General features: G+C 46.0%; 1 pseudogene; it reads right to left on the bottom strand.

Annotated features, from left to right (window-relative positions):
* Nucleotides 1-5,488: 5,488 nt before the first annotated feature.
* LOC143928523 (U2 spliceosomal RNA) lies at nucleotides 5,489-5,599 on the bottom strand (annotated as a pseudogene).
* Nucleotides 5,600-19,166: the final 13,567 nt, after the last annotated feature.

Here is a 19,166-nt window from a genome sequence, read left to right as displayed (position 1 = left end):
CCTTAAAAACTAGGAATATCAGAAGAGTGAGATGCCCTTGTCTGAACGCTTGTTCTGGATTTCTGGTTCAAACTATTGATGCAGGTGAATCAGCATGATAGGGAACAACCGGTGTCCTATCATATAAGGTCCCCCATCCGATAGTGTCCGCTGTGTACTGCGCATGCGCAGTACACAGCAACACAGATTCCGAAAATTGCAGAGGATGAACGGCGCCTGCGCCGTGAGTCCAGGTTCTATCCCCACTATCCAAGTGGACATAGAGTAGGAATATAAAAGAGCCGAGCGCAGCGAGGCCGAGCCCGAAGCATGGTGAGCGAAGCTCGCCCTCGAGGGGCCCTCTAATATTCACAACCCTATGTCCGCTTGGATGGTGGGGCTACCACCTCCACTCACGACGCAGGAGCCGTTCAGCTTCGGAGATTTTCCGAAGCTTCGTCTGCTCCGTACTGCGCATGCGCAGTGCGGGGCGGACACTATATCATGGCCGGACACTATATGGCAGAACACCGGCATCAATAGTACACAGCAACACAGATTCCGAAAATTGCAGAGGATGAACGGCGCATGCGCCGTGAGTCCAGGTTCTATCCCCACTATCCAAGTGGACATAGAGTAGGAATATAAAAGAGCCGAGCGCAGCAGGGCCGAGCCCGAAGCGTGGCGAGCGAAGCTCGCCCGCGAGGGGCCCTCTAATATTCCGAACCCTATGTCCGCTTGGATGGTGAGGCTACCACCTCCACTCACGGCGCAGGAGCCGTTCAGCTTCGCGCATGCGCAGTACGGCGCATGCGCAGTACGGGGCGGACACTATAGCATGGCCGGACACTATATGGCAGAACACCGGTATCAATAGTACACAGCAACACAGATTCCGAAAATTGCAGAGGATGAACGGCGCATGCGCCGTGAGTCCAGGTTCTATCCCCACTATCCAAGTGGACATAGAGTAGGAATATAAAAGAGCCGAGCGCACCTCCACTCACGGCGCAGGATTTTCTGAAGCTTCGTCTGCTCCGTACTGCGCATGCGCAGTACGGGGCGGACACTATATCATGGCCGGACACTATATGGCAGAACACCGGCATCAATAGTTTGAATAAAAAAAACTCCATTGCTCTCTCCGAAAAGGTTTCTTAAAGCAAGCCTGCGGTTTGCCCATGCAGCAGGTTCATGGTGGTCCCACCAGTAGCACAAGCTCACCTTCCCTTCACTCCTACATCACTCCAATCATCTGCAGACAATGAAGGGCCAGGTACCTCCAGGTATGGGGGGAATGCGGCTCCCCCTGCCTCCATCTATTCACCTCCTTCTCTACCCCCTTCCCCTATTTTTTCTTCTCTTACTCATTATTTATGTCCTCTCTATCAGTCTTTCTCTACATCTTTTTTTCCTTCTATATCTCTTTTCTTTCTCCGTCTCTCTATCAATCCACCTCTTTTTTTTTTTCTCTGCTCTCTCATTTTTCTTCTCTCTCTCACTATAATTTCCCTATCTATCTATCTATCTATCTATCTATCTATCTATCTATCTATCTATCTATCTATCTATCTATCTATCTATCTATCTATCTATCCATCTACCCTCCTATCCTCTTTATATCTCTCTTTTGATCTTTCTTGCACTAATTCCCTCCCCCTTTTTTCCTTCTCTTCCTCTCTATTTCTTTTCTCACTTTCCCCCTGTTTTTCCTTCTCTCTCTATCTTTCCTTCTATTTCTCTCTATCTATCTATCTATCTATCTATCTATCTATCTATCTATCTATCTATCTATCTATCTATCTATCTATCTATCTATCTATCTATCTATCGATCTATCGATCTATCTATCTATTCCTCCCCCCCCCCCCTTTTTATCCATCTATCTACTCTCTGTCTTTCGATCTATCCACCCCCCCCCCCCCCCCCCATTTTTCCTTCTCTCTTTCTCACTCTCAATGTTCTTTCTTTCTCCCCTTAGTATCTATCTATCTCACCCCCCCCCCTTTTTATCTATCTATCTATCTATCTATCTATCTATCTATCTATCCATCAATCTATCTATCTACTATTCTATTCACCCTCCTTCTCTACCCCCTTCCCCTATTTTTCTTCTCTTACTCATTATTTCTGTCCTCTCTATCTTTCTCTTCATCTTTTTTCCTTCTATATCTCTTTTCTTTCTCCGTCTCTCTATCAATAAACCTCTCTTTTTTTCTCTGCTCTCTCACTTTTCTTCTCTCTCTCACTATAATTTCCATCTATCTATCTATCTATCTATCTTTTCACTCCCTCCTTTTTTTCGTTTTAGCCATCTACATATTTTTCCTCCTCTCTTTTCTATCCTTTTCTCTTTCTTTCATTTTTTTTTCTCTTCCTCTCCCTCCCTCATTTTATCCTCTCTCGCCATCTCTCCATCTCTCTCTTTTCTTCCCCCCCCCCCCCCTATTTTTAATTCTCTCTCTTATTCTGTCTATTTTTTCTTCCCCCCCTTTCCTTTTCCTTCTCCTGCCCTAAATTTTATCTACATGAAAACATTTGTAGATTTTGCTCCGCCTTCGAGTAGACCAAGTGCTTGTTTTTGCTTTGAAAGGAATTTTTTTTTTTTTTTTTTTAGGTAAATCAGACCCTTGTGTGTTCCAGTCAGTGAAATAATTAGCTGGAGTAACTTCTTCCAAATTACACTCTCATTCCTCAGCAATGTCACAGATTAGCGGACGGGTTTAACCCTCTTCTGAAATGTAAGGAGCTCTCAGCTGTGCGGCTAAGAGGCTAATCAGAAGATGTTGACGTGCGCCACCTAGTGGTTAGAGCAGCAACAATAATATTAGACACATGTAGGAGTCAGGGATATAAAGAGGGTAATAGTTACAATTTGTAGCAAGTTTTTATTTCCATTTGTGTCCCTGTTTGGAAGATTTTTTATCTTATTTCCAGTCTCTGTGACACCCATATAAGAAATAAGGGGTGTAGTTGTCACCTGGACTGGAAGATATGTACAGCAATACAAAACATGGAAGTTCTTAGCCCTTGTACACATGGTCGGACACTCCGACAACAAAATCCGTTGGATTTTGTCTGATGGATTTTGTCCGAAACTTGTGTTGCATACACACGGTCGGACAAAGTTGTCGGAAAATCCGATCGTTCGGAACGTGATGGCGTTTATTTCGTTACGACGGGACTACGTTCAGGCTAGTAGCCAATAGCTTTGGTCTAGGAATTTAAACTGAGCATGTGTGGCACTTTGTCCTTTCGGAATTCTCTACACACAATCTAACAAAGTCCGATCGGATCATGTTGTCGGAAAGTTTTATAGCCCAACTCTAAAACTTTGTCACACACAGTCGGATTATCCGACAACACGGTCCGATCGGACATTTTCCATCGGAATGTCCGACCGTGTGTACAAGGGCTAAGACTTCACTTAATAAAAAAAATTTTTTGTTTGTGCCTGTGTCGATGTTGGAAATTTCCTGAACACAAAGAGCAATAACAACATGGCAGAAGTTCAAACCCTTCCCTGCTACATCCAAAATAATACAAAGTGGTGTCTGGAGTTGGATTTTAAGTATTCTTATTGTGTTGTCGGTTTTAGAATTTTGTACAATGTTGCTGGTCTGCTGTGGCATATTTTAATGATAATATATTTCCTATAGAGAGCAGGAGCTCCCTCTAGTGACCGTCTCGATATAAAACAGGGAAATTGAATACTTGTTGACCGAATGACATATGAGATATCAAGTAGCCAGCCAGTTTGTTTTGGATGGAGTAAGGGAAAAGGTCATAACCTTTGCCCGGTGTTTAATGGTCTGTGTCTTCCTTAAAAAGATTCCTGTGTGGTCTCTAAGACAGGAAGTGAGGGGCAATCTCCCCCCAACAGGGACATAGAGCAATAAAACTTGAGGTTCTACCCCTTTCCTGCTCTATCCTAAACCGAAAAAAACACAGCTAGAGTTCGACGTTAGATCATAGCTTGCTTCCATTTTTGCATCCCTGACAGGGCCGCCAGGGTAAAAGGGGCAGCTGCTCCAGGCCCAGTCATTGTTGTGGGGCCCAAGGCAGCTTCCCCTTGAGCCAACGCTGCCTGCAAATAGTTGATAAATGGATTTGAGAGGGCCCAAGAAAATTTTTGCCTAGGGTCCAATCAATATTAAAGACGGCTCTGATCCCTGACTATCACTAAGCTGAGAACGGGCCTTTGAATGCTATTTACTATTTTGTGTATCAACATGGCCTGGCTCTGTGTAAGTATGTGATGAACAGATATGTTTTACATACCCGCAAGAACTGGTATTTTACAGACATCGGCAATCCAAGCTGGGAAATATACTGGTTTTGCACAGTTATAAGGAGAAGTGTGTTTTCTGTGACATCTCTGTCAGCATTTTAACATTTTTCTGGGGCCCAAGGGTCATTATAATCTGACTGTACCATCTAAGATTTGCCAAGAACAGTATAGTATAAAGGGCTTCCTGACTAAATATAAATGAAATGGATTGTTTAGGCCCTTGAAGTATACAGTGAGGGGAAAAAAAAAGTATTTGACCCCCTGCTGATTTTGTACATTTACCCGCTGACAAAGGAATGATCAGTCTATAATTTTAATGATAAGCTTATTTTAACAGTGAGAGACAGAATAACAACAAAAATATCCAGAAAAAAAGAATTTCAAAAAAGTTATAAATCGATTTGCATTTTAATGATCCCCTATCAATCAGCATGATTTCTGTCTCCCAGGTGTCTTCTATACATGTAACGGGCTGAGATTAGGAATATTTTCTTAAAGGGAGTGCTCCTAATCTCAGCTTGTTACCTGTATAAAACACACCTGTCCACAGAAGCAATCCGATTCCAATCTCTCCATCATTTTTTTATTTTTTTTTTAAAGCCTGTGGCGTGCAAAAACACACTCAACCGGTGCCAAAAAAAATGTGCACACACATAAGGAGTGACACACAAAAAAGTGCAACGGGCACACAAGCCCTCTGAAATCAGAGGGCATTGCACTGACTCCCCCGGGGCGTTAGGCACCTGACAGGGACAAGGATACTTAAAACTTGGTCCATCTGGCCGAAACCAGACGGACCCCATTCTTTGGAAGGTCTGCCGAAACAGACCCACCCAAGTACTAGGTGAGGCTCCCCCAAAGGGAGACCCCAGAAGAAAGAGGGCGAACTAAGCCAGAAGGCCATGTCCACCCCCTCCTCAGACTTTCAGGACAGGCCCAAGGACCTGTGACCCTACTCATCACACAGTGCAGTGACAAACATAAAAACGTGACACACAAACAAAGGAATAAATTAAAGTGGGGGAGGAATAAGTGGAGAGGAGAGTCAATCTAGGCCAGAAGGCCAGAGACCCGACCCTCTGGGTTCAGACCGCATGCAGCACCCATCCTCACCAGGAGCACCCTTCCGGACGGCTCAGACTCAGGCCCCACTGACACCAGCATGGATGCCCAGATGCTGACCCCTACCGAAACCACCCTTCCAGGTGCAAGGACACCATTGTATTTGCATCAGCCCTCCCCACACTCGGGAGTGACGTCAGCGCCTCCTCTGGAGACTGATAAGAACAGATACTACACTTGATCTTAGCCAAAAGGCCGAGAAGCAATCTCTCCATCATGGCCAAGACCAAAGAGCTGTCCAAGGATGTCAGGGACAAGATTGTAGACCTACGCAAGGCTGGAATGGGCTACAAGACCATCGCCAAACAGCATGGTGAGAGGGCAACAACAGTTGGTGCGATTATTCGCAAATGGAAGAAGCACAAAATGACTGTCAATCTCCCTCAGTCTGGGGCTCCATGCAAAGGTCTCACCTTGTGGAGCTTCAATGATCATGAGAACGGTGAGGAATCTGCACAGAACTACACGGGAGAATCTTGTCATGGCCCCTGGGACCATAGTCACCAAGAAAACAATTGGTAATTCACTACGCCGTAAAGGACTGAAATCCTGCAGCACCTGCAAGGTCCTCCTGCTCAAGAAATCACATGTACAGGCCGGTCTGAAGTTTGCTAATGAACATCTGAATGATTCAGAGCAGAACTGGGTGAAAGTGTTGTGGTCAGATGAGACCAAAATCAAGCTCTTTGGCATCAACTCAAGTCGCCGTGTTTGGAGGAGGAGGAATGCTGCCTATGACCCCAAGAACACCATCCCCACCGTTAAACATGGAGGTGGAAATATTATGCTTTAGGGGTGTTCTTCTGCTAAGGGGACAGGACAACTTCACTGCATCAAAGGGACGATGGACGGGGCCATGTACCATCAAATCTTGGGTGAAAACCTCCTTCCCTCTGCCAGGGCATTAAAAATGGATCATGGATGGGAATTTGAGCATGACAATGACCCAAAACACACGGCCAAGGCAACAAAGGAGTGGCTCAAGAAGAAGCAAATTAAGGTCTTGCAGTAGCCTAGCCAGTCTCCAGACCTTAATCCCATAGAAAATATGTGGAGGGAGCTGATGAAGGTTACCAAATGTTACCACACGTCAGCCTCGAAACCTTGGGACTCCGCGTTTTTTTTTTTTTTTTAAAAGCCAGCAGCTACAAATACTGCAGCTGCTGACTTTTAAAATAGTGACACTTACCTGTCCAGCGCGCCCGCGATGTCGGCACCCGAAGCCGATCTCTAGATCGTCACTCGGATGCTGCCGCCGCCATCTTGGGTATGGGAATCAGGAAATGGAGCCTTTAGGCTTCATTTCCCGATTCCCTACTGCGCATGCGCGAGTCGCGCTGCGCAATAAGGACGGTCCCCGCTGCCTCTGGGATCTGTGTGTTTCCCAGCAGGCAGCGGGGCACTTGCGGAAGGGGGCGGGCACTTGTGGAAAGGGGCGTAATATACGCCCCTTTCCGCAGAGAGCTATCCCGGAAGTGGGTGGACCTCCGCTTTAATGACTTGGAGAGGATCTGCAAAGAGAAGTGGGACAAAATCCCTCCTGAGATGTGTGCAAACCTGGTGGCCAACTACAAGAAATGTCTGACCTCTGTGATTGCCAACAAGGGTTTTGCCACCAAGTACTAAGTCATGTTTTGCGAAGGGGTCAAATACTTAGTTCACTCAATAAAATGCAAATCAGTTTATAACTTTTTTGAAATGCGTTTTTCTGGATATTTTTGCTGTTATTCCGTCTCTCTCCCCCCCGTATCCTTTGTATTCTAAGTAGCGCTGGATCATCCACAAGGCAATTTTAGCAGCAGCAGCCTAGGACCCGCTGGATGTACCAGAGCCCCGGAAATAACCTTTATGCTCCTGCAGTAAGCTAAGGGATAGCCCAGCTGGCCAAAGCTGTGTACCTGCTGTCATCACACAAGGGAAGGTGTATTTGTGGGCAGTTGGTGTCTAATGGGGCCATATGAATGGTGGGACTTGTGTGTGCCCCCTGTAATCCTCATTAATCTCAGTTGAAGGGCTGAGGGGAAGCCAAACCTGCATATTTGCCTAGGGCCCCATTCTGTTTTAAGGCACTGACCTGGAACAAGCTCTTAAATGAGAAAGTCAAAGAGAAATCAGAACAAGCTTGCTTTAGATCTCTGACTAGGAATTCATTAACCACTTCAGCTCCGGAAGATTTACCCTCCCCCCTTCATGACCAGGCCATTTTTTTGCGATAGGGCACTGTAATTTAACTGAGAATTGCGCTGTCGTGCAACACTGTACCCCAAAAAAAATTTATGTAATTTTGTTCCCACAAATAGAGTTTTCTTTTGGTGGTATTTGATCACCTCGGTGGTTTTTATTTTTTGCACTATAAACAAAAGAATAGGGACAATTTTGAAAAAAAAATTATATATATATTTTTTACTTTCTGCTATAAAACACATCCAATAAAATTTAAAAAATGTAAGTTTTCAAATTTCTTCATTAATTTAGGCCAATCTGTATTCTGCTACATGTTTTCAGTAAAAAAAAAAAATCCCAATAAGTGTATATTGATTGGTTTGTGCAAAAGTTATAGCGTCTACAACTATGGGATATTTTTATGGAATTTTTATTTATTTTTTAATCTTTACTAGTAATGGCGGCGATCAGTGATTTATAGAGGGACTGCAACATTGTGGTGGACAAGTCGGACAGTGACACCAATACATTGATCAGTGCTTTTTTAATTTTACAAGTCATATTCTTTATTGAGTACTACAAAAAAGCACTGTCACTATACTAATGACACTGGCAGGGAAGGGGGTTAACATCGGGGGCAATCAAATGGTTAAATGTGTGCCTAGGGAGTGCTTGCTAACTATGTGAGGGAGGTGCTTTAACTGTGGGAAGACAGAGATCCGAGTTCCTGCATAGCAGAAACACAGGATCTCTGTCTTCCCTTTAACAAAACAACGATCTGCTTTGTTCACTCAGGCAGACCGCCATTCTGCCTCTTTTGGAAACAGTTGGCAGGTCCTAGAAGTTACTGTTCCAGAAGATTGCTGGCAGGGAGGGGCAACTTAGGGCAAGAGGAGGCGTCGCTTAGGTGGCCGAGAAGAGGAAGGAGGAAGTGGGACAGGAAGTCCCACTAAAAGAAGGTACCCACCCCCCCCCCCCCAAAAAAAAAAAACATGCCAAATGTGGCACGTAAGGGGGCGAGAAGTGCTTAAAGCGGAAGTTCCACTTTTGGGTGGAACTCCGCTTTAAGGGACAGAAAGATTACAGCCATCACTTCCTGAGTGCAGGTCTACTCCCAGCCTCCTGCCCTGTCCAAGGCCTATTCATGCTGATTATATTCATAGTGGTGTGGGGTGTTTAGCTCCCATGCTCCAAGTATACTAAGGCTCCTCACAACCAGGCTTATAACTGGGCACCGACTCCCCCATGACATCACTGCAGGAGGGCTCTACCTAAAAGGAGCCTAGCACCTAATGACCTTACTTACTGTAACTAAACCTATTCTGGTACAGAGACACTTTCAGAAACCATGAATCAGACTGAGACAGAAGTACAATCAAATCACACTTGTTTATTAATAAAAATAAAAAGGTAAATAGAAAAAGCGTAGTCAAGCATAGCCAGAGTCCAGTAACCAGATCGGATAGTCAGCCAGGCCAGAAGTCAGGGATCCAAGTAGAGCAACAGCAAGCAGGATAAGGAGCCAGAAGGGATGTCAGCAAGCCAGTCTTTAAACAAACCGCAGGAGATGGTTTCTAGTGATGTGACCAAGGCAAAGGCAGAGGTGAAGTGAGCTGGAAGGCTTTAAGTAGGCAGGTCAGACAAGCATCATCAGGAACAGCTGGTAACTGTGGAGAGAGAAGAGAGCTGACAATTAGCCGACAGCTGAGCGGCCAGCCCAGAGAAGGAAGGGCTAAGCCAGCCCTGACAGCCACCTATTGGCAAAGTAGCTAGCTGCACCTGCCCACACACCAAGCGGGGAAGGCCGGGGATGTGTGACAAGGGATGAGATGTGTGACATGGGATGGGATGTGTGACATGATCTAAAGAGGCTGCTGGTGGGGCATGCCGAGTCATCCCTATGTCAACCTAGGTGAGGAATGAGGTAGCGGGAACACATACCTGCTCAAAAAAGTACTTGCTACCCCCAATTTTTTTTTTCCAAATATGTAAAAGGGAGGGGGACGTGTTAAGATTAAGTAATGTCCAAAATGTGAGTGGAGGTCCACTATAAAGGCAGAAGCTCAGCATAAAAAAAAAATGTGAGCTAGTATTTTCAGAAAGTAAAGTTGTCAATAACATTGTGTTCTCTTGGTTCAGGCGTACTTCGAAGCACCATGGTATACAAAGCATTCTGTGATTGGCCGAGGTAGAGAGGAAGGGCAGTGAGGTCACGATCTCCACTTTGTCGAATTCATTGAAAAAAATACAAGTGGCTTTATGAGTGGTGGCCCTGCCACAGAAGCCACCCTCTGGTCAGTGTGCAGACCGGGAAGCTCATGGCCACCACTGTAGTAGCGCCAACTAGTACCGTAATTTCCAGCCTCCCCATTGGTCCAGCAGTAATGTAAGTTATGGAATACAAATCACTCCTGGAATTCAGCTTCAACAGACAGTAGAGAGAAAACCTGCCCCAACAACAACACAGTCGCTGAGCCACGTGGAATGGAGATCCCCCCTGAGGCCACCAAACCTGTGTACTTTCTCAGAAAATGTCTGAGCTCAGGCTGGTCACGAGTTCAGTGGGTTCTCTACCGCCTGTAGGGCAAGACTCGAAAAAAACACCCTTTCCTTATCTTCTGCTTATAGCTCCAAGGCGAATTGGCTGTCAAGTTCAAGATACAAGGTGTTTGCCGGAGGAGTTTCTGCTGATTGTACCAGTTAGGAGACATTTTCTTAGAAAAGCAATGTTTGTGCATCCACCTGATGCATCCTATTTGTGTATGGGCATGGAGGTGTGTGTATTATGAGTGAGTTGTGTGTATTAAGGGCCACCGCACTACAGATTAGCGCCGATCAGTTTGAGAAGCTGCAGCACCACCTTGTAGAAGGTTTTCTTTTTAGGAGTTGCTGTCCTCATTGGGAGGTAACTTCATGAATCACATAACGATAACCTAATCAGAGACACGGTCATTGGAAAATAATTTCCAGGTGGGAGAAGGAAAAGCGTTTTAACTTGTCACCTTAAAGTGGTCCTAAAGACACAACTTTTTTTTTTACCCTTATGATGGGGTCTACAAAACTTTCTAAACAAAAGGCCAGTTTATTGTCCTTCAAGTTTTAGGCGGGCCGGACTGTGGTCAGTGTAATCAAGCAATGCCCCATCATCGGTTTTAATGGGAGGAATAGTGCCCCTTTGCTGGTATCAGTGGGAGGAATAGTGCCCCATTGGTGCTGTCAGTAAAAGGAATGGTGTCCCATCATGTGTGTCAGTTGGAGGATTAGTGCCCTAAGGGCCGGCCATATGCAAGCAAAGGGCCACATCCAGCCCCTGGGCCGCACTTGGGAGACCACTGCCCTAATGCATTCCCTGCATTAAAGTGGTTTTAAAAGGTACAAGGTATTTTCACCTTAATGCATTCTATGCATTAAAGTAAAAAAAAACCTTCTGCAAGCAGCCCCCCACCCCCTTATTCTTACTTTAGCCCCATCCCGATCCAGTGATATGCTCCTTATTGGACACAGAGGCAGCAGCGGGAGCCATTAGCTCCTGCTGCTGTCAATCATAGCCAATAAGAAGCCAATAATATAGCCAAAGAGCTCTGAGGATATGAAAAAAAATAATTGTTGTTCTACGATGTCACCGCTGTCCCCTGTTGTCCGAAGCGTCCATCTTCTTCCGGGTATCGCTGCTCTGGCCACTCACAGCACCGGAGCAAAAATGACGTCACTCCCGCGCATGCGCACGGGAGCCGCCACTAACGGCATATCGCCGTTAGCAGCTGCATGCTGCTAACGGCGATAGTGTGCCTGCGCACCGCTGTCTACGGCTCATGCGCCGTAGACAGCTGTCACTGTCTTTTAGTAAATGTCTCCTAAACCGTATAGGTTTAGGAGATATTTCTGGGACCTACAGGTAAGCCTTAATATAGGCTTACCTGTAGGTCAAAGTGGTTTGTAAGGGTTTACAACCACTTTAAGTGACAGTGCACAGCCATTAATTGGGCACAAACACCGACACTTTCTGTGCTGCACCTTGACTACGTTTACAACGCCCCTTCCCTCTATCTGCCTCCTGGACCTTCAAGGCTTCTAAATGACGGGAGGCGCAGGCAGGCATTCAGGTCTTGTGACCGCTGTGATGGGCTGTCACATCGGTCACATGAACGGAAAGCTCCCGATCGCTAGTATGCATCGGGAGCTTTCTGGAAACCGCTAGCTATCATGCTGGGAGTGCACATGGTTTACACAGGGCCCACACACTGAGAGGGCGCATATGTGCAGGCATAAGACAACGTTGTCGTAACAAGTTACAAAAAGATTAAAACAATTTATTTTTTAAGTATTAGGACCCCTCTGACACCGTGGCATTTGATTGAGCACGCCAATGCATGGCAAGAGACCTGCACCACCATGCACAGCGTAGGCATTTGGCGCCTGCAGTACTTGTATGTTGGTTTGTCATTCTAAATGTGCACTATACATTTTGGCCTTCAATTTTGGATGGGGAGGGGTTAAAGCTGTAGTGTAAGCTGTTAATATTTTGCCATTCCTATTTCCTCTCTTTATCAACACACAAGCTAATTTTTTCATCAAAACTTTTCGGCTTTCATTACATACCCAGTGATGTCATCACTGTGTCTCTACCCTAGTCTTTGCAATGTAGGCAGATCATGGATGAGGGGCCAGCGGGGTGCTTTACATAGCTTCCTGAAATCATCACAGCACCCTGTCTTTGTACCATGGGCCTCCCGGCTGCTTCTCTGATGAATGCTCCCCTTGCCCGCCCGGTCAGTTTAGGTGGACGGCCATGTCTTGGTAGGTTTGCAGTTGTGCCCATACTCTTTCCATTTTCGGATGATGGATTGAACAGAGCTCTGTGAGATGTTCAAAGCTTGGCATATTTTTTTTATAACCTAACCCTGCTTTATACTTCTCCACAACTTTATCCCTGACCTGTCTGATCGGTTCCTTGGTTTTCATGATGCTGTTTGTGGATTAAAGTTGCCTAACAAACCCCTGAGGGCTTCATAGAACAGCCGTGTTTATAATGAGATTAAATTACACACAAATGGACTCTATTTACTATTTAGGTCAATGGTCATCAACCCTGTCCTCGGGGCCCACTAACAGGCCAGGTTTTATGTATTACCTTGGGGAGATGCAGACTAGAATACTGCAATCACTGAGCAGCAAATGATATCACCTGTGATGTATTTCAGTTATCTCGCAAACCTGGCCTGTTAGTGGGCCCCGAGGACAAGGTTGATGACCACTGATTTAGGTGACTTCTGAAGGCAATTGGTTCCACTAGATTTTAGTTGTGGGTATCAGAGTAAAGGGGGGCTAAATACAAATGTACCCCCACACACTTTTCACATATTTATTTGTAAAAAATTTTGAAAACCTTTTTATCATTTTCCTTCCACTTCACAATTATGTGCCACTTTGTGTTGGTCTATCACATAAAATCCAAATAAAATACATTTACGGTTTTGGATGTAACGACAAAATGTGGAATATTTCAAGGGGTATGAATACTTTTTTCAAGGCATTGTAGATGACAAAATCTTCAGTTTTACTCAAATTTGTTGATGCAAAAATAAATACACCCCACAACAAAAAACTACTATATCTAGTATTTTGTATAACCTCACCGGGGTCGATGAAGAAGTGGAAAAGCTTCAGCAAGTGCCAACCCAGGGACCCAGCGGGTTAGCGGGGGTAACACTTGAGTATACAGTGGGTTAGCGGGGGTAATGCTTGAATATACAGCGGGTTAGCGGGGGTAACACTTGAGTATACAGCGGGTTAGCGGGGGTAACGCTTGAGTATACAGCGGGTTAGCGGGGGTAACACTTGAGTATACAGCGGGTTAGCGGGGGTAACGCTTGAGTATACAGCGGGTTAGCGGGGGTAACACTTGAGTATACAGCGGGTTAGCGGGGGTAACGCTTGAGTATACAGCGGGTTAGCGGGGGTAACACTTGAGTATACAGCGGGTTAGCGGGGGTAACGCTTGAGTATACAGCGGGTTAGCTGTGGAAGAGCTCAGGGGATCCAGTGATGACTGGGATCTCAGTGAGTGAAGATCTACAGTGGGACACTGAGATGTAAGAAAAGATCTATACAAAGTTACTGTGAGTTACATGTAAAGATCACTATTGACTGTTGCAAGTTCAGTTGCCAAAGGAGACAGCAGTTCTACAAATACAGGGACTGTATGTGGCTGGAAGGCCCTTAACCTGGAAAGCCGTCTGCCTATTTTGTCTCGGGGTCTCCCAATTACCATTGCATCTGCCTAAGGGTGTTCTGGCCCTAATCCTCTCTCCTCCAGTTCTTGTTAAGAGACAATAAATCTCGTCTGTCTGCATCCAAAAAGTGACTGGCGCCCAATCGTTACATCTTGCATTACACCCATTATGCCTAGTAACCAGGGCAGGTGCTACCACTAGGCAAACTAGGCAGCCGCCTAGGGCGCACTTCTACCTGGGGGCGCCAGGCCATTGGTGTTCCTACTCTCTTCTCTCTGCAGCAAGAAACTAAGTCTCAGCATCAGCAGGCAGCCACCTTCGCACATAGTGTCAGAGGTGCAGCCCGACTCCCGAATGAATGGAAGCGAGTAAACATTCATTGATGGGCACTGGTAGGCTGCATTGAAGAGCGTTGGTAGGCTGCATTGATGGGCGTTGGTAGGCTGCATTGATGGGCGCTGGTAGGCTGCATTGATGGGCGCTGGTAGGCTGCATTGATGGGCGCTGGTAGGCTGCATTGATGGGCGTTGGTAGGCTGCATTGATGGGTGTTGGTAGGCTGCATTGATGGGCGCTGGTGAGGCTGCATTGATGGGCGCTGGTGAGGCTGCATTAATGGGCGCTGGTGAGGCTGCATTGATGGGCGTTGATAGGCTGCATTGATGGGCGCTGGGAGGCTGCATTAATGGGCGCTGGTGAGGCTGCATCGATGGGCGCTTCATTAAAAAGGTGGGGTATACATGGGCAGGGGAAAGGGGATGGAGTCAGGGATGGAGCCAGGGGGGGGGGCGGCAAAATGAGGTTTCGCCTAGGGTGTCAAAAATCCTTGCACCAGCCCTGCTAGTAATCCACTCTACAAGGAGAGAGGTCAGCTCTTCCTGATTCTGGAGGTCACCATTAGGGCCTTTGGAGGTCAGGGCCACCACTACATAATGAATAATTAGACTCACCTATAGTTGAATTCTTATTTAGGATTTTGTTGTCTAAAATGTAGCTTTGCTTCTAATGCCCTGTACACACGGTCGGAAATTCCGATGGAAAAAGTCCGATCGGATTATATTGTCGGAAAATCCGATCGTGTGTGGGCTCTAGCAGGACCTCAAATTTTCCGACAACAAAATCCGATCTGACTTTTTCCGATCGTTTGTAGAGAATTCCAATCGCATGCTTAGATCAAATTACGAGACCAAAGCTATTGGCTACTAGCTGCAACATAGTCATGCAATGCATGAATCGGTTGGTCATAGAGGTCGTGGCTGGAGAGAGGGGGTGGCGCCTGTGCGCCCTTAATGGACACACTACCACTGGTCCCATAGGTAACAGTGCATGTCAGAGCACAAACCAAGCCATGAAGTCCAAGGAATTGTCTGTAGACCTCCGAGACAGGATTGTATGGAGGCACAGATCTGGGGAAGGGTACAGAAAAATTTCTCCAGCATTGAAGGTCCCAATGAGCACAATGGCCTCCATCATCTGTAAATGGAAGAAGTTGAAACCACCAGGACTCTTCCTAGAGTGGGCCGCCAGGCCAAACTGAGCGATGGGGGGAGAAGGGCCTTAGTCAGGGAGGTGACCAAGAACCCGATGGTCACTCTGACAGAGCTCCAGTGTTTCTCTGTGGAGAGAGGAGAACCTTCCAGAAGAACAACCATCTCTGCGGCACTCCACCAATCAGCCCTGTATGGTAGAGTGGCCATATGGAAGCCACTTCTCAGTAAAAGGCACATGACGGCCCATCTGGAGTTTGCCAAAAGGCACCCGAAGGTCTCTCAGACCATGAGAAACAAAATTCTCTGGTCTGATGAAACAAAGATTGAACTCTTTGGCCTGAATGGCAAGTGTCACGTCTGGAGGAAACCAGGCACCGCTCATCATCTGGCCAATACCATCCCTACAGTGAAGCATGGTGGTGGCATCATCATACTGTGGGGATGTTTTTCAGCGGGTAGGAGGAACTGGGAGACCAGTCAGGATTTAGGGAAAGATGAATTCAGCAATGTACAGAGACAACCTTGATGAAAACCTGCTCCAGAGCGCTCTGGACCTCAGACTGGGTCGAAGGTTCATCTTCCGACAGGACAACAACCCTAAGCACACAGCCAAGATAACAAAGGAGTGGCTATAGGACAACTCTGTGAATGTCCTTGGATGGACCAGACTTGAACCCGATTGAACCTCTCTGGAGAGATCTGAAGATGGCTGTGCACCGACGCTCCCCATCCAACCTGATGGAGCTTGAGAGGTCCTGCAAAGAGGAATTGGAGAAACGGCCCGAAAATAGGTGTGCCGAGCTTGTAGCATCATACTCAGCAAGACTTGAGGTTGTAATTGGTGCCAAAGGCGCTTCACCAAAGTATTGAGCAAAGGCTGTGATACTTATATACATGGGAGGAGCCTGTGAGACTTATGTACATGGGAGGAGCCTGTGATACTTATGTACATGGGAGGAGCCTGTGAGACTTATGTACATGGGAGGAGCCTGTGATACTTATGTACATGGGAGGAGCCTGTGATACTTATGTACATGGGAGAAGCCTGTGATACTTATGTACATGGGAGAAGCCTGTGATACTTATGTACATGGGAAGAGCCTGTGATACTTATGTACATGGGAGGAGCCTGTGATACTTATGTACATGGGAGGAGCCTGTGATACTTATGTACATGGGAGGAGCCTGTGATACTTATGTACATGGGAGAAGCCTGTGATACTTATGTACATGGGAAGAGCCTGTGATACTTATGTACATGGAAGAGCCTGTGATAGTTATGTACATGGGAGAAGCCTGTGATACTTATGTACATGGGAGGAGCCTGTGAGACATATGTACATGGGAAGAGCCTGTGATACTTATGTACATGGGAGGAGCCTGTGAGACTTATGTACGTGGGAGGAGCCTGTGATACTTATGTACGTGGGAGGAGTCTGTGATACTTATGTACATGGGAGGAGCCTGTGATACTTATGTACATGGGAGGAGCCTGTGATACTTATGTACATGGGAGGAGCCTGTGATACTTATGTACGTGGGAGGAGCCTGTGATACTTATGTAAATGGAAGAGCCTGTGATACTTATGTACATGGGAGGAGCCTGTGATACTTATGTACATGGGAGGAGCCTGTGATACTTATGTACATGGAAGAGCCTGTGATACTTATGTAAATGGAAGAGCCTGTGATAGTTATGTACATGGGAGGAGCCTGTGATACTTATGTACATGGGAGGAGCCTGTGATACTTATGTACATGGGAGGAGCCTGTGATACTTATGTACATGGGAGGAGCCTGTGATACTTATGTACATGGGAGGAGCCTGTGATACTTATGTACGTGGGAGGAGCCTGTGATACTTATGTACGTGGGAGGAGTCTGTGATACTTATGTACGTGGGAGGAGCCTGTGATACTTATGTACACGGGAGGAGCCTGTGATACTTATGTACATGGGAGGAGCCTGTGATACTTATGTACATGGAAGAGCCTGTGATAGTTATGCACATGGGAGGAGCCTGTGATACTTATGTACATAGGATTTTTTTTTTAAATACATTTGCAAATATTTCAAACAAACTTCTTCCATGTTGGCATTATGGGTTATTGTTTGTAGAATTTTGAGGAAAATAATGAATTTAATCCATTTTGGAATAAAGCTGTAACAGAACAAAAATGTGGAAAAAGTGAAGCGCTGTGAATACTTTCCGGATGCACTGTATATCACCATAAAAAGGTGTGCCTATTGGAAGTGGTCTCCTCTGCTCCTGGCCTGGCAACAATCATGAACTTTGTTTGAAAAAAAACAACCTGAAGTTCCTCGAACTACAGCAGACAGAAGTCAAGTCTCCTAACCCTGCCAGACAGGACTGTGCTGTGTAAATCTCAGAACTGGATGGACGGAAACACAAATCCTTTAGCAGGTAAAACAGCTCTCACATATAATTTTCATGTGTGTATTTAGCTGTTTGCGAAGAGCTGAGCTCCCTGTACCACATACCTCCCAACATTTTGAGATGGGAATGAGGGACACCTACCACCAAACGTATGTAGGCATAGGGCACGCCCCCTGTCACACCCCCTTAAAGGAGAATTAACCGAAAAAAAATGGTTAATTAAATCCACAAGTGCTTTTTTTTTACCACTACTATTCCTTTATATTGGCTTTTAAAATTGACAAATGCAGCAATTTACAATTTGGATGAAAGATTTAGCGCTGGGAAACACTTTTTGAAAGATAAAAAGTGCATTTTATATACAACTATATAGATCAGACCAAAATGAGGGACAAATGAGAAGGAAAGAGGGACAGAGGGACATTGCTCCAAATCGGGGACAATCCTTCGAAATCAGGGACAGTCCCTCCAAATCAGGGACAGTTGGGAGCTATGGTACCATATACAGCCTACATAACAGCCACCAGAGACATTCTGGAAGTCTGAATTCTATTGGTGGCTGTGGACAAAACAGTTGTTATGTAGCACATGCTGACAAATGAGTCCATGCATTACTAGGTCATAGTGTAACCCCTATAAGTAGGGGGGGAGGGCAACCCAGATAAGGCACTGCTGTTGGCATGGGTTAAAAATCAGAGGTTCAAAGAGGATGGTATAATTAGGGTAGGCCCACTAATCCGCCTAAGGCTCAAAGTAGAAATATCCTTTCTAAAAACACACAAAGAAGAATATTGTGTGGGGGGGATTACAGCGCCTTACTAGCGATTCATGAACTAATCCCAGTTATATCACCAATCCCACAAACCGTTCACAGAATAAATGACACAGCAGTGCGGCTCTCGTACCAGGACGGCGAGTGCTACAGAATTTAACATCCGAGTGTTAAAAGAATTAAAAACTGCCGAAAAACATAAGGAACACTTTTGTTTGCTCCGGAGCAACCTGGCCCGCTGGTTTCCTGTAGGAAGTCCCTAATCTTAGTATTGGAACATAGCGATATATATATATACGGGAGTATCAGAGAAGGTCTAGCTATATATAAAAAGACATTTCATGTCCTCGGGTGACCTGTCCCTGGGAGTATGCTGGCAGTGCAAAGTGTAATGTACATTTTTTTTTATTGCCTGACCATGGTTTAGACCGGGCCAGTTCTGACATTCATGTGGCTAGAGAACGACTTAGAACCCCCAAACAGTGGCGGCCCATGCATTGCGGGGGGGCACGGGTGCCGCCCCCCCAACACTGTCGCTGCCCTCCCTATCCATGTGCCCGGGCCCTTTCAGGATGCCGGGTGCATGAATTCCTATGGCGGGAATGGGGAGGATAGTGTTTTTTGAAGCACATGATTAGCGCCTGAGGCTCTAATAGGCTTCAAAAAAGGGTGGGCTGGGGGGCGCAGAGCACCACGTCCCCATCAACTGTGTGATGATA

The sequence above is a fragment of the Lithobates pipiens genome, unplaced genomic scaffold (genome assembly GCF_037356315.1).
Source record: "Lithobates pipiens isolate NorthernLeopardFrog02 unplaced genomic scaffold, aLitPip1_a1.2 Scaffold_23, whole genome shotgun sequence".
Classification (NCBI taxonomy): Eukaryota; Metazoa; Chordata; class Amphibia; order Anura; family Ranidae; genus Lithobates; species Lithobates pipiens.
Note: the sequence above shows the minus strand (reverse complement) of the source record. Positions and strands in the feature narration are given on the sequence as shown.